Raw genomic sequence first — 20248 nt, 5'->3', positions numbered from 1 at the left:
GTTTTTAGACGCTGTTTGACAGCGTTAAAATTACGAAAGCGTCAAAATCATCTTTGACAAAATTTTCAGAATCATAAAAACGTAATCAAACGTACATGTTTTTATATATTTTTATACTTTATTAATTTAGAATATGTATAACTATTCTAATGCAAACTCCCAAGACATAAATAAAAATTTTTCTTCCATTTTAAAGTTGCGTTACAACTTTGACTTGTAATCGTAAAAACTTTTGATGAGCATCGTTCGATGCTGGAAGAGATCATATACGTGTTACAGATCCGCGAATACGGGCACGTGTGCAAGCCGGTTTATGTACGCTCATATGACAATATGGCGTTGCGGGTGGTTTGAGTGGCTATTGAGATGCCTGGCTCCAGAGCGCGGTACCCTTACAAAAGAGCAGTACTTACCAGATATTGGAGGCAATGAGGCGGGCTACTTTTAACAAGACGACTACCCCGACGCACCACTCTCCACTTCACCGATCCCCATGCTCGATATCAAACTGCCATTTGCTCGATGCGCCCTGTTGTGGAATCCTATAAAATTACGAGCGCCGCGACGAACCCATTGATCCCGATGTTGCTAACGAGCCACAAGTTGGGGATTACATAAGAGGATCCGCGGATCGTCTTTTCTGCGGATGATTCTTACTTCACGATGTTCGTTTCTCAAAGAGCGAAATGTGGAGGGATAGCTTTATTTAAATTTGACTCTTATAAATGCGACAATTTTTGGCTATCAAGTTATAATAAAGAACATATTGATCACATCGAATCGTCAAATATTAAAAATACAGGTTTGTTAAATATTGAAAATTTAAAATAATCTCGGAGAGTTTTCCTGAAAAAGATAGTTATGCTGTAAAATATTTATAATACAACGTTCGACCCTCTTCTTCGCAAAGGATGATTTCAGATTCGACGAATCAGACCGTCCTTTGTTTTGATAATCTCGAGCAAATTCGGAGTTTGTAGAAGTTGGACGTCCGTACGAGGACAAAATTTGCAAAACAAAGCGTCGATTTGTAGAAATTTATCGGGCGCGTCACGCAATTAGGCAAATAAGCAGTCTAACTGAGAATAGCGACAGTGTACGGAACGGATGGAAGGGTGTAACGACAAACAATCTCTTTCTCTATTATCACTCTCGTCCTCGCGTAGAAAGCAACAACATTTCATTTCATTTGTTCAACCCCTGAGCTCCGTCGCTTCTCGACCCGACGCTATTCGACGTCAAACGCGCCGCACCATTCCAGTTCGAACAACCCTCTAATTTGCTCCTACGAACGCATCCCTCTTTTGATCCCGTTTTCTATCACTGGCAATATCATGATCTTTACTAATCGCCGATACAAAAACGGAAATATGTATGTAATTCTCCATATTTTATTACTATTTAATAAATAATATGGTGTCATACGATTTCTAGTGAAAAATGGAAAGAAATTACAAACAAATACCGATTAATTTACATTAATTAAAGTTGAAAAAAATTATCCCTAGAAAAAGAAGAGCTAATAAATATCAACATGAAATGTACACTTTCAAGAGAACGGCTACTATCAATTAAATTAATGAACAAACATGTGAGAAAATGTGTGCTCAATGGGAGGCAACCCGGTATTTTGCTGGTAGATAATTGCTGTATTATCGACAACCGTATCGCAGAAATTCGACAAACACATTCAAGCTCAAAGACGCACGCAACGATCGCACAGCCGCCTTCTTGCCGAGACTGTGATCGACAGGCGGTTGCAATAAAAGAGCCCAGACATCGATAATTATCCGTTTTTACGAGCTTGTACAGCTCTCGCACCGCTCTACTCTCTTTTCATCTTCTTCATTTACTTTCCTCCGTCCGATTATCTTTCTCTCTCACTTGTGATTGCTTATGTGCACGAACATCGACCTCGGCGACGTCGTACGCCGGCGGAGATAAAGATTTCAATTCCTGGAATGAAAATTGCCGATCAATTTAACAATTGACCTGAAATTCCGCGATAATAAAGCGCAATCATACGGCCCACATGGAAACCGCCGGAGACGGATCGGTGTGTTTTTAGTTTACCGTGGTGCATTACGTCGTACGCAAGCCTGCAGAATTACTCATGCTCAGATCGAATTCTCTAACGGGTGGATCGAATCGAAGATTCGCCATCAGAAATAAAAAAAATATGTAGATGAATTCTACGTTCATATGTCATCATATTTTATATCTTATATTTGAAATGCTAGGGAATAATATCTGCAATAATGCAATGTAAATATAATAATGCAAATATAATAGTATGATATACAGTTTTAAATTTATATTTCATATAATTTTGATTATTTTCATCTATATAATTTTTTAATTTGTAGCTTTGCGAAATAATTTTTTTATATTTATTTATATGAAAACTATAATTTCTTAATATTCAGATTTTTTACTGTTGTTTTATCTTAAGCTCTTATAACACATATTAAATGATAATGACAATGGCAAGGGGAAAGAGATAAATTTCTGCTTTACTAAATGTTATTATTATTGTATATAGCTATATAGCTATATAGCTATGTATGTTATAGATATGTATTTATTATCTCTTGCTTTGTTTCACGGTCACCCAGTACCTGAGGTTTCCGGACTGATGAGTAAGATCGCGTGTGTGGAAAGGGCCGAGTAATTAAGTCTTCCCGATGTTGACTCTCGATGGCTGTAGGAAAGACGAGCAAAGACGGCCTTTATTCCTTCGTCGTGTCATTATTTGCGCATTGGTGCACTGTTACGACCAGACACGCATCCGCATCTCATTTCAAGCGCGCTCCTGTGAATATTCACGAGACCATTTTGTCTCTTTCCTTAAATTACTGATTCCACCGTATTATGGAAATAGTCGTTGAAATAAAAGAGCTGAGCGTGAGTCCTCCGTTGGCCATCAAGCGCTTTGAGTCGTGCCGTAGCAATCGCACTCGATGCATCAAATAAAATGCTGATTTAAATGCTTTTTTTTTTATATTTTTTACGATCGATATATTGAAATGTAAAATTTAGTGAATTAATTATTCGCATAATTTGTAATCATCTTTTTTCTATATTTGCTATTTTATTTATTTTTGCTTCAAGATATTTAATTTTGTTTCCTTTTTCTACATTTTATTTAAAATTGATTTAAATATTGCCAACTAAGTAAGACAATGTATCTGCCTGATTTAATAAAATAAGATAAAGACAATATATACGTTTTTGTCATCAAGCTAAAGCAATTTAAGTTTGTATTCAAACTTTGCGTTCAATAGTGTGACGTCTGAATGAAGAATTAGAAACTCGCGTCACATATTAGCCGCGGGTACGATTAACGAAGGAAAGGAATATAATCCTCCATTTTGATTCCCAAAAGGCCCAAAGAGCAGGGGGCCGATGACGAATTCAGCATCTGGTCCCAACATTTACGGTCTATAATGCGCTTCTTGCGCCGAATGACCGGCACAAACGCGAAACATCAAACGTCACGGAGAAAGAAGAAACGGATGAAGTTAAAGGGAGCGAAAGGGAGCAACGTAGAATGGTAGGGTGAAATCAAGTAGGAGAGGGAGTTATAAGGGAGCTATAAGAAGAACGAAGAGACAAGAGAAAGAGAGAGAGAGAAAAGAAAGAAAGGGAGATATAACGCGCGGTAAAAGAAAGTCGACGGAACGTTTTCAGCGGCACGTCGGCGCTTTGTGAGCGCACACAATCGTGAAGATCATGCATCGTTTTTTTCATGTCGTGGAAAAAAAACTTAAATTGATGTGAGTGGCTCGCGAGAGCGAGACATACATGCCGCTTCTTCGCCGACAATCGGAGATCTGGAGGAACACGCGGGAAGAGGGACACGCTAATTAGTCACACAGATTTTCGTTGCGAATTTTTTTCACACCAAAATCTCGTATCGATAACACATTATCGCGTATCATTTACTTGACTGTTTATCGATTCACAAGATTTGCTAGAAAAATCTTTATATCCTATACAAATTCTCACTAGAAAAGTTATTTCAACTTGGTAGTTACGCTTACTGATACATGTACATTTCTTTTTTTTTTGCAGTTATTATTATCTTAAGAACTTCCATTAATATTATATTACTTTATTGCGCTAGAATGTACTTTCTCTTAATTATTATTGTAATTAAGGGATGGTGTACATACTGACTGTGACAGATTCCTCTGAGCGGAGCAAGTATTATACACACATTAAAGTGCAATGTCTGCAACAACATTAAACCTGCGATTTCGCGTAAAGTATCGCGTCTAAGAGTAACTACGCTGCATTTTTTTTCGTAACTCTTCTCTTCGAATGCCGCATATGGCGGATATACCAGTTCTTCATTCGTTCCCGTCTAATTCAATAAACCACTGAGCCGCGCCGCCAACAGTCCAGATGCAGCTGTGCCGATGACTCCGACAGTGCTTTTTGCCTCATTAAGACTATCGTATGAGGAATAATAGATTTTCACAGAACTCTGCGAGGAGAAGCCGGAACCCTTGTGATTTATCGTCGTTGCAATTTGACATTCTTTTTCGCCTGATTATTCTCCGCGTGTTTCGCGAATAGATGTTCATTGTCTCTGACCGTTAATGTACTAGAGCAAGACTAAAAGTCTACAATGTTACATAAATAAAATATCGCTTTTTTTTAATCACTTATAATTTTTGTAGTACTACTGACGTATTGTAAAATATTGTTCAATAAACAATAAAGGCGGGCTTCTTCGTTCGAGGGAGGATACACGACGTGTTCATAAAATCGCGTCGGTACGAACGACCGACTGGTTAACGATACTCCCATCCATTCTGCTCTCGAAATACAACGCGAGTCTGACAGGGCCGCCTGCCACGTTGTTTACACGTTGTCATGTATCCCAGACGTGGCTGCTATCGACAGCCTCACTGGCTGGCACGCATTCTCGAAATGAGTTATTTCGCCCGCCGCGTCGACGAGAAAGAGAAAGAGAGGGCGAGCACCGGGGAAAAAAAGTATCGGTGTATGACGCGTTACCCCCGCGTCGAAGGAAAATATTGTCGCTGACACCGCGAAACCACCTCCGCTCCGGCCCCTGGTCACCCCCTTACAGAGGAGAGGGCGAAGCGAGGGTTGAAATGTCGGCATTATTACGGCGGCTGAAACGACTACGAATCGTATAGCCGACGCTGACTGGATAATGTATCGCGCGAATTGCCACTCCGAAATGGATTCCCGTTTGCATTGTAGGTGCAGCGAGCGCACATAATAATTGTACGGCGACGTGTGCGTTTGTGTATATGCATGTGCCTGCACACCACACACACACACACACACACACACACACACACGCGCGCGCGCGCGCGCGCGCGCGCGCGTGGAAAAGCGGCACGTGTTGTGTCGCGGGTGTCATTTGTACGAGGTATAGATAAGGTAATTATATTTTAAAACGTTGATTCTCGCCTGAGTGTGCTTATCTGGGTGTTGTCTTGTGTGCGTTAACGTTCATCAAATTGAAAATCTGCGAAAATAATTCCATTTAAGGAGAATTCTTTAAGACATTTTTTTTTTTAAACAGTAAAACAGAGAAAGGAAAGGAGATATATCATCCTTCTAGGAATTTCGATTTTCGGGCGAAATATAAAATGCTTAATAAATTCCAGGCACAAACCGTCCTCACGATGAAGGGAGCTAATTAAAAATTAACCAACGGAGGTTCCGCGAAATGTTCACCCAAAATAATATCGAGCGCCGGAGGCCATTATATCCCGGACCGTTCCTCTGTCTCATTCTCATATTTTTCTCCAACCGCGTTCTTCTTTCTCCATTTTTTCCACGATTCCAGAGAACGATTTTTGCGAGGCGCGCCGTCCGCGAAAAAAGAAGGCGCGCTCGTATTCGCGTTCATTATCTATGTTTTTCCGTCTTACGCGCCTCGTTAAACACGTGATACGCGCCCAATACGGAGTCTCCGGCTTCACTTCGAAGGTCGGCCGTGGATTTTCATATTTCACTTCAATCTCCACTTTCAGCCGCTCGACACACATCCACGAGAAAGGTCGGACATTCGGACACTCGTGCGGAATTCATAGAGTAAGTGCACGGCCGGGCGGAGGGAATTTACATCTGCTGGTGGATACTAACTCTCGCGCGGCGAAATTATTTAGTAGTAATTACTACCAGCCGCCGTCTAATGACGTCGACGTCTCGCGCGTGTCGCGATTTTGAAAATATTTTCAAAGGTAGCGCGCGACATTATTGCGAGCGAAAAGAGCGCGGTCGGATTTTTCTGAGGAACGAGTGACGCTTAATTAATTTTTCTCGTGTAAGACGTCGTCTGAAATGTATGCATTATGAGCATTGCGATTAAGATTGATTAATGAATTAATATTCTTTTAGCTGTTTAGCGAAAAAAGTATCTTAAATATAGCTACGCGTGATAAATAGGCACGACCTCACGATCGATAGAGACCTCTGATCTGAAATGAAATTAGATCGCACATGATTCCTTTTTTTTTCTTTTTTTCTTTTTGTTTTGCATTGTTTCCTATTCTGTAGTGCAAACGAGTATAGTGCATATTAACGTGACATAATGCTAATACAAGAAATAATAGCTCATATTGTTAATGAAGAGTTTCATTTCCTGCTAACACATCATTAATCATCATACCATTTGAATTTCCACATCTAAACGCACGTTATCTATTAATATCAGACTCTAATTAATTGCTTAAGCCTGACCGCTGGTCGATGCAATTCTCTCGCGTCCTCACAATTAAAATGCAATAATTATTTTCACGCGGGGCCGTGATATCGCGCGTAACATTGCGGACGACCGTCAATAGCTCGATAGGCGCGAATCGGATGCGATTATCGCCGGCCAGCTCGCTTTCGCGATGATCATCGGGGTGGAGGGGGCGACCGTAGGGGTGGTGCAGAGGAGGGGGGAGGGTGCATAGAGCGTACCGCGGAGCGCACTCGCGCGCGCGGCCAGCATCATACGCACTAACATATACATGAACGATCGCGCGGTCGCCGTTGACGATCCGTCAGCGGCGCCATAACGTATAAGCGAAGCGATGATAACATCAGCGGCACTTATAATGCAAATTAGCTGGTGACACTCGACTCGGTAACAGAGTAATGTAATGCGCGAATAAATGGCAACAACTGGCTCGGCGCATCGCGCTGTCAAATGCGCCCTGAACTCTCATAAAGCACCGTTGGCCGCGCGGTTTGTCAGCGTAGGCGTGAGTTGTAGGTGTGCTTCTGATGGAAATATTGACTATTACGCGCGACCGGGAATGTGTATCATTGAATTGCCCCCCGCCATAAATATACCGAAATTCTGCCGGGCGCATTTCATACTTTTGATTTATCCCCGGCGTGCGAGCGCGCGCGGGCCACGCGTTTGCACGTGAACGTGCCGTGACAACACGCCCCGATGCAACGTGAGTTGTCTCGTTGTCGCTCGAGGTCCTTAAAACGCGCGCGCACGATCCTGTCGATGACAGCTCCCACGGGGAAAATTCGTGTATTTCGATAGACCGTATTCGCGGCTGTGAGAAGTATCGGACATTTGAAATTCTCACTTCGAGCATACACTTCGAGAAAAGATAAGATTCGAGGATTCCAGTGGCGCATTCTGTACGCCATTACTATGTAGACGTGAACATCATTGCGCGTTGGAAAATTATGGATAATTAGTGGTTATCATAATTTTGCATCAATAACATACATTCCCCATAGTCTTTCTTTCATGCTCGCCTCCGTCGAATGCTCTTTATGATTTTTAGATTGTGCATCATGTATCGAGCTCATAAATGCAAATGTAATTGCACAAGCACAGACTCTAGCGTATACGCGCAACGAAACGCATTGATTTGCTTAAAGGGGAAGTGAAATATCATTTTTCGTAATTACATCTTCCCCACTTACAGATTGGTTCGGACAAATTTTATTTAAAAAGTCATTAATTTTTCATGTAAGAGTATCGTGCAAGAATTTCCTTGGCTGACTCACTGTAGATAATTTCACATAATATCGTTCTTAGCGTTTCGCGTGAAGAATTATACACCTTCAAGAAGATGTATTCCGCATCAAATGAAGATCTTTTTGATTACGTTGCCATTGTAATATTCTTCCCTCTCTGCCCTCCCCGATTTGCTGAGATCGACAAGGTACACGAAAAAGGTGGAGTTTGTCGCTCAGTCATTTGTTGCCTGTATGAAAGAAGAGAATAACGTGAGACATATCCAGAGCCAATGGGCAATACCCTTTTCGAATTAGCAAGGCATCTATAGCACCGGTTGCAGTGTTATTAATAGAGCGACATGTGCCGCAGGTTGCTTGCGTCGTATCGATACTCACGTCCAATTGTGCATAAATTATTGGTACACTGTGCCTGACAATCGCGCGGATATTGATGTGATTATCAATAATTTCCTGCAGGGGCTGGCACGTCGTCATGCGTTCGTGCGTGGCTTTTATCAGTACACAGCCAACGCCGATAGCTACTTTGATCAAATAAGATATTGTTGCCTCAATTATTTGTCTGCCTCAATTATTACGTACATTATTGCATACACTTTTTAATCAATTTTTTTGCTTGAACGTGTGTTTTCTTCTAATCTTGGAAGAAAAGTAATAATTATTATTATAATCTTATGAATTGTTATCAACAATATTTTTTTTTATTTTATGAATATCCGTTTCAGGATCGGAGTGCCGGTGCCGTAAAGTGGATTGATACATTACCATCGTTTGTTAACTCGCTAACTACAACAATGAACGCGTCGTGATGCATGCACTAACGGCACAAAATAATTCGTGTTGTAACGTTTTCGCAGGAAACGTATGCCGCAATTTGCCAAATCGTTGTTTGTCGCGTATGCGACACGTAATAAGAGGATGATTTCAAGTGCGCGATAATCGCGCTCGTAAATAAAAATAAAACAAAAAAATAGCTGGGCAAGTATTCGAAACATACGGTATACGCCTCTGGATATCATTCTCTGGGAAAAAAAAAAAAAATATGAGTTTCTTCCCGCGCGGCATTCATGCCCGCGCGATTGAATTAATCGGGTAATTGAGTTAAGTACTCAAAAATTCGTCGACGCTTCGCGCATAACGCTCGTGAAATGCGCATGAAATAATTTCGATGTGCATTTCAAAATGCCGCGCATCTGCTCTATAATTAATACAGCTAACGGGTTATGTAGTCTCCAACGACAAATTTTTGAAATCATAAAAACATGCTTTAACATATTGCAATTGCAATCGGGGGGGAATACGTTGTCGCGTTGCGTCGGTGTAGATGGAGGGCGACAGGCAGAAATGAGGACGGACGCGTTGGTGTCGCGAATGTTAATAATGACGTTTCGAGCGGTATTTATAGCGGACTCTGCCAATGGTATTATCGGTTGTGTTAGACGCGACAAAAAATATTCGGCGCTTTCCGCCGCGGGATATCACCCTCTGGAAAATTATTTTTACGTTGCTCATTCAATATTACGCAACAAAGGAAATTTACATTTTATTCGGATATTAGTTTAACGTAAAAAAATTCTCGCAAATCCGTAAAAGCATCATACCGCAAAATGCGACGGCATTTAAACTCGACCGTTTTACGCGAAGCGATTCCATCGCCTGGATTGCTCCCGCATACCGCAGTTTAGTTTTATTCAACGCTAAACAGAGTGGTGACGCCGAAAACACCAAGCGCGCGCAGCTGTTCCGTAATTAATACAGTCGACGGTTCATGTAATCATCGACGACAAAGTTTCGAGCCCATAAGGACGCCATGCTTTAACGCCGTGCGACAGGAGAGCCGCGGGTACATCGCGTCGCATCAGTGGCAGCAGCGGCGGGAAAAGGGCGACAACAATGAAGAGGAGAAGAGTGGCGAAGAGCGACGCGACGATGGTTCGCGATGGGGCGAGCACGGTGTGTGTAGGCGCCGACGGTGGCCGGCGTGGTCTGTGACGATGGTGGTGGTGGTGGTGGTGGTGGTGGTGGTGGTGGTAGTGGTGGTGGCGGTGGTGATGGTGGTGGTGAAATTTATACCGGATGCCAGCCACCTAATAACGTTATTGCGTTGTATAAACTGCGAGAGCGCGCGGCGAGCACGTTGCAGCACATTAAAGCCGCCGTCGGCACCATAGAAGCGCGTGAGTATAAATAATACACCCGCGGTCTCTCATTTCCGATGCCGTATTTAGTTTATTAGCGCGACCTGGAATTTTTCGTGCCGCGCCGCGAGTACTAACCCGCCGAATTACAGGATACAGTTTAGTGCGAATCGAGCCAGGAGTTGTGTACCTCTACGGTCACCCCCTCGTCTATTCCCTCGTCCTCCCCCCCCTTCCCTCCCCCCCTCTGCCTCTGCCCTCCTCCAAATGTGTATGCGGAAGTTGGTGGCTTTATGACGGTGTCAAAAATTGCCGCGACCCTACGGCAACTGTTTTCAACGAATCATGTCGAATCACGAATTATCCGCTTCTTGCGAGTTTTTCCAACATTGTTTTTATGAAATCGTATGGACGTGATGCAATTTTTATTGCAATTGTATATCTTAGAAATTGTTTTAAATCTTAAAAAGAGCGTAAAATAACGCTCTGTCATTTTACAAGAAAAAGTAAAAACGATAATTTCAGGCATGACATTACTGGCGCTGCGTTCTGAAGAACATGTCCACACAGATTACGAGTTGGGATAAATCAATGTCGAGTGGTACCTTAACCTGGCTCAAACGAGCGCGGAGCCTCCATTGGTTGACTTAAGAAAACTAGCAACCCTTCACGAACGTTTCGAGTGGCTCGTCTCGATCTCGTCTGTTTACACAAGATCGCATACACCAGATGCAACGTCGTTAGGAAACGTTCCTGAAATTACGTGGTGTTTGTTTAACCCGTTACTGCCTAGTATTGCGCTTCACCGTGATGGAACAGATTCTTGTTCCGAATTATATAGAAAATAATCGAGAGAAAAAAAAAGATATCATTACACTTAAATGGCAATAAGATACTTTAGTAATGTCAATAATTTTGTATTATTATTATATTATAATTATATTTTGTTTGGTAAAGTGTAAGTCGAAAAGATGATTTTTCTGGGTATATCTTTCAAATTGTTGTTATCTCTTCTGTGTATCACAACTAAAATATTGCTTAAGTAAGTAAGTTTAATTTATGGACGAAAGATATATACAACTCGCGGTATTTCTCCGTGCAGCGGTGTATCCGCCATAGAATATAAACCTATCTCCCCTTATAAAAAGTCTTGTCAACGAGTCTAAACAGATGTAAGGTGGCCCGGTGTCTCTAGAAAACTTCCGTTGCAGTTACGGAAAAATCCTTGTGACATACGGGAACATCTGTAACGAGGATGTAGAACGTGCACACGTATAGGGTGGTCACCCTACAGAGAGAGAGAGAGAGAGAGGAGGAGTCGTCCCGGTGGCCTCCGAGTCATTCTGGATCTTCGATTTCCCAGACTGGCGCCAGCACGCCTCGCGTCTGTTTGTGGCCGAGTGGAGTGCCTGCCGCGAGGCTTTTCCTGCCTAAATCCGTTCAACGTGACCTGAGGACTTCGAAATGCGGCTCCCGTTCGACCCTTCGAAGATATATCCCGCAGCCGAGATGAGAGCACTCAAAGGGCACTCGATCCATCGACGCCGTCGATCCTACTGTTCGACCTGCAAGTCAGACAGTCTGCTGCCTCCCACCGTGTTTTCTTTCCAGGAAGTGGCCCCGAGCACGGAGATTTATTTACTTGGACGATACCTCCTGCCGGCTTTACGATCGACTCGCATGACACGTCTCTCGCGCCGCTCCGATCGCTCGAGTGCTACCATCTGACATTTATAACGGCGCGTCGCGTCGTCTTTGTATAAAGTTCTGTTCTACGCGACTAAAAGGATAGCTGACTGGATCCCGGGAATGGCTTTTAAAACAGACAGGAGTTCTGTAATAAGTTACTAAGTCTCTCGAAATCTTACCCTTTAGAATCGACTTGGAGTTTCCTATGATTAATCTCTAAATTATAATTTTTTATAGGATATAAAGAGAAATATATAGAAACCAATAAGTAACCAGTATAAAAAAAAAAAAAAAAAAAAAACGTAAAATAATGGTAAAGAAATTGTTCTTGAAATATTTACTTCACAATTTCGTCAAATTAACTCGCTGCTATAATCGAGCATCTCCGAGAGACAAAGTTTATCGGTTTATTCCGGAGGAAGAGCACGCAATGCGCGGACAATGCGACGGCTCGTCGGCCGAAGAGACACAATAGCAGTCAATAATGCGTGTGATTTGTGCAATAAGCGACTATTGCACGCACAGCCGGCGCGCAATTCGATGCTGCGAAATCGTTCCGCCTCGGAACATCGTCGACGCACGTGTGTGCGTGTGTGTGCCCGGCTACGCGATATCCGGTGTAGCGTGCACCGCCGATGTTACGTGCATTTGCGCTTGTCATTACGCGCGTTGCGCGCGGCCCGATACGTATCGGGCCGCATCGTCATTTTCGTTGATGCCGCTTAACGATATGCCGATTACAGCCTCGGACTGATATCGCCGTCGTAAACATAGCTTGCGAAGAGAATCGGCACAAATTGAGAACGATATAACGACGGGACATGTACAGAATTGCTACTGAAGGCACCTCCAGATAAATACGTTACGCGTGATCTAGACAAATAGACTTATGATCGATGTTTATCAATCTCTTTGCACGCATAGAAATAGATCGATGTTAATTAATATTATTCACCGGAGATTTAACATTCTATAAAAATTTCAAAAAGGAAGATATGATATTTATGTAATTATTTGATTTGTCAAATCTATCAATATTAATTATTTGTTCATTTCATATGTCTTCATATGAATGTATTCACATGTATGTATATCTAAAACGGTTGTAACACTTTCAAATGTCGGAGGCATATAAAAAAAGCCGAACACGGAACATCACGATGAATATCAACCCAACGCAAATGTCATCCCATGCATCTTCGAAACGGCTGCCAATCGACGTTATAGGTTGTCCGATAATAAAATCCCTTTCGACCGTATAAATGAACCCCTGCCGAATTTCAAAATTGCTCCGGCATCCGCGCGTCACGGATCGATCATAAAGATCGATAGATGGTGTCCGATATATATAGATACGCGCACCGAAACCGAAACGAAGGATCAGTGGTCCGTGCGGGACAGCGGATAACGCGCGCCGCATCAGGAACAGAAAGGGAGGAGAGAGAAAGAGAGGGGGAGGGGAGACGATGATGCAGTCGATGGGTGGACGATGCTCACGCACGCGGTGCATCCGGGCATTGCCACACATCGGGGATCGACGCGTTTGCTGTGTGTGAGTCCGGGAGACAGGAGCTTGGCGGTTGTATCGCGCCCGATACGCCATGCCATCGATGCACCGCTCGTGCTCGACGCATCGAGCCGCGTCGCGCCGCGCCGCGCCGCGCCGCATCGGTTCGGTCGCCGGTAGGCGAGATAGCGACGCGGGATAGGATACATATAATTACCGGAGGGGTGACCGTGCTCCATTTCACACATCGCACACCGTGTGATCGCGTCACACGGCCGACGCCTCGCCACTCCACGTATGCGGCTGCTCTGCATCTGCATGCGCCTCGCATTCTCTCTCTCTCTCTCTCTCTCTCTCTCTTTCTCTCTCTTTCTCTCTCTCGTCACATATATGCATCGGATGGGTCGATTTGGATTTCACGCTACGCCGCGATCAAATGGTCGTGCATCGCGGTTCCTTTCTCATCGAAGATCGAAGAGGCATACGGGGTGATTATTGTCGCGTCGTGATGCGTTTGCGCGTCAAATGTACATTTTGTGGATTTTCCATTCCGTGTATCGAAATGCGTGGACACGGTTAATTATCCCTTACGATGTGCATTTGATTCCGCGAATGTAAAATGCGCATTACATAAAATACAAAATATATAAAATATCTATATATGCGTTTATATGAAATCCATTATTTTATAAATTCATGATGTCAACGTTCGCAGATCGATAGCCAATGAATTTTATTTAAAACACGTAAATGCTAGGCGCAGATAGCGACGAGCAGAGAGATCATAAAAATATTGAAACGAAAGAATAAGAAATAAGAGTTTTCTCTTATTTTTTTTTTATTTTTTACTAAATCCCATTAAATTTTTATATCAGAGTAAATGAGAGTTAAAATAGTGAAAAAAAATGTCATAGTGACGCAAACAGCCGAGCAGCCGCTTGTTTTTCCCGTACGAGAATTTCAAAGTTGTACGCTCGATCGCGAGTGAATTCAACGATACCGTATTACGTAGGGTGAGCTAAGGGGTGGTTTCGACACATTGACAGGGATGCAGTAGAGTGGCAACAAACAGCGGACACCAAATACTTGGTGGTCCCCCGCATCCACACCCGCACCCGCACCCACGTTCACCGATTCAACCTCCCACGCACATCACCCTCACGCATACCCGGCCGCGCGCGCGCGCGCGCGCGCGCTCGTCCCCACGCGTGTATATATCCGCACGAAGCAATTGAACGGCGAATGATTCAATTTGTCAGACCAATGAGTTTGTCAGGTGCCACTCCATGCCGCGCCGTACGGCGCGCGAGAGCTCGAATTGGATTTGATTTAACGTTGCGCGTATTGCCGCGCATTACACACTAGAAATATCGCAAATCTCTCGCACGGCATCCAATTACTTGTTCCCCGAATACAATGCGGAAAAGCCGCGCGTCGGTACGTTTGCACATACGTACGCTCGTTCGTGCGCGTGTGCGCGCGTTTGGCTGAGTATGTCGAAGCCCTGTGCGTGCATGTGTAGTGAGTTCAGGCTGCGTTCGGCCGCGTGAAATTCCGGATTTCGACATAATGGAGATCGCTGTATCTGCGTACCAGCTGCGCGCGCGGATCCCATCCGGATCTCGAAAAACATTTTCGCGCCGTGGTGACTTTGCTCGTATACTTTTATAGTTCGAACGACACGTGGTAAAGAGAAAAACGAATGGTTCATTTGTTGCAAATGACGTTTACACAACGAGCTATTACACGCGAATGATCCAGCGTTGGATATCGTGATATTTATACTCACGACTTGCAGATTTAAGTAAAATAAAGATAAAAACTTTTAATTAATAGTAATTAACAAATGCATATATGATGATAGTTTAAGTAATTTTCAAGCTTTTCGGAATAAAATCATTTTTCGCGAAAGCGAGATTCTTTTGTAGTTAAAAAGATTACTATTAGCATTATTATCAGGATTAGTATGTATTATGGCATCGTTAAATGTGAGGATGGCAGAAGACTATACGAGTAGAACATGTCCTTTTAGATAATTCTTGCTTCGCTCATGTCCGACTTTTTTTTCTTTTGTCTTCGTGGCGAACGACGTACCATCCGGTTGTCCTGACTTAATTAAATGGTTTAAGTTCCGGTGAAAATCCGAGGCCGATATCCGACGGCGAAGCCACGGGAAAAAATATTTCAGCCGGATTAAGTACGTAAGCTTTAGAAAAAGGTTACGGAGGAGAGGCTGCCGGCTGCCGTGGGAATAAATTCTAATGTGGCGGCATTATAATTGCGCGGTTTACGTTCGCTGCCGGCCAAGGGCTGCACCGGAGCCAAATTAGCGACGATCATTATTTATGTCTCGCGAGGAAAAGGGGTTAAAATGGCCACTCGTTGCCGCCGTGCTTCTATAACGGAGAAGACAAAGGGTAGTTAGTCTCATCCGGGATGGGGATCCTCGAAAATCCGGGAAATTACTTATCTCAGCGAAATGACTGTCGAATTAAGACCATTGATAGGGGTATATTCGTGTGTCGCTTCAATATCTACATTTTGGAAGACGCTGTTATTTAAACAATAAATCATTTAATTTTTATAATTTAATCTTTGACAAGTAATATTTAAATTATATTTCGTTTTATATGTTTTAGTTAAAAAAATAATTTTAAAACTGATTCGCTAAAGAAGCTTTTAACTTACGCGTTGCGTGAAGTTAAGGTAGATTCCGGGACATTCTGTATCTATATACAGCGCTAAATGATTCTACGCGTTATAGTTGAGTCGTTATATGCTCCCCTTGTAATTTCCCTGCGATTAAGTAATTACCCGTGATCTCAAAGTCCGTCGGAAGGTGCGTCGGATCCGCCGTTGGAGTTTATCGTGCCGATAAGACGACCGACGTACGTACGGTGGATTCGCACATTCCTTACTCTCTCTTTTTTTTTTTTTTTTTTTTTTTCGTTCTTTTCTCTTTTTCATAAACGATATGAGGTACGTAATTTATAGTACATCGTGACAGCGCATCGTCTGGACTTTATAACTTTATGGTGCAAGACAAACAGCGAGAGCGACTGATAAGTAGCTATCTGCCGTGTTAAACATGTTATCCTAACCCGTTACCGACATGTCTACGCCGAAGTGCAGATAAGCAACAAGTGTGCAGTTCGCGTCGAGCCGTTTGGGAAAAGATATTGTGTACTCGCTTCTCGTTAATTATCTCTCACCTCTTTCATGCTGCTTTTTTTTTCTTCTCCTCTTTCATTTTCGTTCCCCGCTCGGTCGTCGGTACCAGCGTTAACGCCGGTGCCTACCAATAACGGACGATATTGCTCTCATCGAACGAGTTTTCACGTCGCCTCCGTCGTTTAATTCCTCTCCACAGCGAACGAATTTGCGTGAATAAATCACGAATAAATCGCGACAATTGAGTGGCGAGTAGAAAAATACGCAAGCTTTGAATGTTTTAATGATGAAAATATTTGACGAGTATATATAGATTTTTTGTTATTAAAATCACTCTTTCTGATTAAGACAGATTAAAAAAATTGTAACTAGTACTTTTATTAAAATTTTAATATCTTAATTAGAGGATGGCTGGAGAATTCTTACATAATGGTGAGCTCATACAAACGAAATTACAGTTATCCGTAAGCTGAGTAATTTCCGAAAGTCTGCTAGTATCTTCTCTTACGAAACGATAAATTTGGATCCTGACATTTAATTATGCGACACGAAGCTAAAGGTTTCTTGAACTACGAGATGACTCTTATTTCGTTTATTTTATTGGAAATGGACTTTACGCTTTAATGTATTTGTTGGATTGTCGAGGATGATCTCGAATGATTATTTAATAACTTAAAATTTTCTTTTTTTGGGGGGGGTTTATTATTTGCTTAAAAAAATATGTATTATATTGTTATTAATGTTATTAATGATGGGAAATTATTTTTATAACTTGTATGATTATGCGTAATATTAATTTATAATTACATATTTAAACAATACTTCTAGTGATTCTAGGTAACTTCTTAGTGATTGTTTAATTTTGTATCAAATCTATTTATATTTCAATTTTTGATGCTCTAAAATATAAAATATTTTTTTTTTTTTGAGAATTAAATACTCAATGCTCTCTACATATGTTTACTCACATTTTCTGTTTTCTCAAATGAGGGTAGCAACCTTATAATATTGATATAATTTCTCCGGAGGGTTCGTATAACTTCCACCCACCAAAACTTTGAGAACAAACCTATATGCAATTAAGCGTAACGGTTCTTCCACGTCTAATAATAAATTTGGTGGTGGTGCGGGTACCGGGTCGCTAATGCGTTAGAGCGTATAGATTGTTGTTAATGGGAGTTATAAGGACGCATTAGCCTGATAAATAGTAATGGAGTTTATTGGCGGAAAATCAGAAAATATGACGATAGTCGGGATATTCTCCCCCCCCCTCCCTTTTCCTTAGGCGCGCGGACACGCAGCGAGACGTTTCTTTTTCTTGGGGTCTGGCATTCGCCACCATAAGCGCGGATATATGGACCCCAAGTTTATTATATTTGCCGACCACAAGGAGGCTCCATCGGCTATATCTATGAAATATTGCTTTAGACGAAGTAAGATCCTTTTTTTCTTTTTTACCCTCGTTCCATCAATGTAGCACCATGTGCGATCATTGACTGACGATTTATGTGTATGCGTGTGTATGTATGTTATATGCATGTATTGTAACCTTTTTAAATGTAATTATTAGCATCATTAGAGATTAATTTCGTATATTAATTGTCTTTTTTAATAATAATTTTATTATTTATTTTATTAATTTCATATTTTATTATTTATATTATATTTTATTTATGATAAACTTAACTTTGTAAATAAGAGTATTGCTCTGTTATTTGATAAGAAATCCGGAAAAAGTTTATCAGATTTGGATAGGCATATTTGTAAAGAAGTCGATATTCCTTACAAAAATATACACATAAATCTTTTAGAACTGACCACGCCGTAGACTAAGTAGCACCAAAGGTCATGGCGTTTATATATACAAACGCGGTCAATGGGTTTTTGGTTTCTAGCAAACGACACTCGGCTACTGTTTATTTCGAGGGCTTTAAGAACATAAATTTTTCTGAAGAACCTTGAAAGCTAGTCGACTATTTTCTTTCATAAAGTTGTACTACTTCGTGGATTACTGCTTGTAAAAGAGATGTAATTTACTTCGTACTGTAAGAAAGAGAAAAAGACGAAATTCTTCTTTCAACATTAAAATAAATGAATTTCTTTACGCGTTCGGTAATTTTTATTTTATCCTAAATAAATTTCTCAATTATTCAAAATTATTTCAAATGTATTAATATTTAAAAATATTCATAGAACTATCATATTATTAATCTATTATTGATTTAATATATAAATATTATAAAAATTTTGAATGTCAATTTTAGCAATACAGATTTTTAAAAAGAAATGGAATGAATTGAATATTACAAGAAACAGACAGATTAGGGATACACAATTTTAGAAAGTAGAAGGGATTCACGATCCCGGGACTTCCAGCTGTCTAACATATTTGGGGAATAGTTTTTTTCGTAGTAATCGTGTATCTCGAGGAAAAAACAGATCAAAATGGGTAAGAATCGGATATGATTCTTCCTACATAGCGTCAGATTCGTTCTTTCCGGTCTCCCCCTTTATATTTGGGAGCGATATGAGCAGCACGTGTGGCAATGCGGTCGTGGTGGCTCGTGGTAATGTATACGGGGCAACGCCGAGAGGAACGCTCGATGTACACGGGTGAGAATTACTCTGAAGTCGGTCCCCCGCCGAATTATACGATTCACCTGGTCCCTATTTTACGACGTTTATATTACATTCGCGCTGCGGCGAATCTTGGCTACCGGCGCGCTTCTTGCGGCTCTACTTTTCCTCGCCGTCGCGTCTAATCTTATTTCACCGCGGATGTTGCGGAAACGAGAATTCCGAAATTTCTGTGGTAAACTTTCGTCACGTAAAAAAAATCCAAGACACGTCTCGACGATTGTCACAGTTATAATTATTTGCTAGGACTTGAAAATGTTCTACTGTTCCATTAATAAAAGATTATTATATAAAATAAAGAGTGAATAATGTTATAAATAATATTAATTTACGGATATTAAGATATATCAGTATTATAAATTTATAATAGAACGAAATTGTGTTCTACAAAACATTTGTGAAAATTATTACTTAATATTTTTTCGTCACAGACTTGAGACTTAAATACATGGTCGACCAGTCTGCTTTAGAGATTGTCTGAAACAAGGCCGAAGCATAAATCTATCAACGAGAAGAGAGTTACTCATAAAAACATGAAGAAAAAAAAAAAGAAAGATCGCTAACAACATCAAGGAGTCGTTGCGTTATCGCGACGTATTTAGTCTTGCCCGCCACCTCTCTTCTGCTTCTCTACCCCTTGCCCAGTCTCTTCGCTGTTGCCGCGAGTATCCTTCGATAAACAGCGGAGCAGCAGGTTGTTCAGATTTTATTTGTCGAAGCCGCCAGCGCCCTTCTTCGTGCCTACGCTTATCGTCCTCGGACGTTCCTCCCCGGCGCTTTCTCTCTTTTCCTCCTGGGAAGCTGGAAAAAATCCGTAAACGGGTAAATATTAAAGGCTCGAATCCCCTCACTGCGCGTACCGATAACGCGGGGGTCCCGCTTTCGGAGCTTCACGATACTATCTTTATTTCTCGAGATCGTAAAATTTTACAGTCGACGGGCAGGGACTTTTATCGTTATGATGGTTCGCTTGTTCCTTTCGCTTTCATCGCGCCTTGTGTTTCTTCGTCGTCTACGGTACGAAATGAAAGCTTAAAGAATTGTCGTCGGCAATTAAAAGAAAATATCGATATGCGCGATTAGTTATCGCGCAGATCGCGATTCAACGAAATCAGCCAGCAACCAG

General features: G+C 41.7%; 1 protein-coding gene across 5 annotated transcripts in view; it reads left to right on the top strand.

Moving 5' to 3' along the window:
* LOC105422581 (uncharacterized) overlaps positions 1–20248 on the top strand; it is a 532825-nt gene that overhangs the window by 242613 nt on the left and 269964 nt on the right. The window contains exons 1-2 of one of the 5 annotated variants that reach the window (XR_016139109.1): positions 8336–10157; positions 10644–19676. The exons of 3 other annotated variants lie outside the window; for them this stretch is intronic. The gene's annotated coding sequence lies outside the window, so the exon portion shown is untranslated. Of the gene's footprint in view, positions 1–8335; positions 10158–10643; positions 19677–20248 lie in introns of those variants that run through there. One more of the 5 variants, XR_016139115.1, reaches the window with a different exon arrangement.

The sequence above is a fragment of the Pogonomyrmex barbatus genome, unplaced genomic scaffold, assembly GCF_055798465.1.
Source record: "Pogonomyrmex barbatus isolate J1 unplaced genomic scaffold, ASM5579846v1 scaffold2, whole genome shotgun sequence".
NCBI classification, from domain to species: Eukaryota; Metazoa; Arthropoda; class Insecta; order Hymenoptera; family Formicidae; genus Pogonomyrmex; species Pogonomyrmex barbatus.
Note: the sequence above shows the minus strand (reverse complement) of the source record. Positions and strands in the feature narration are given on the sequence as shown.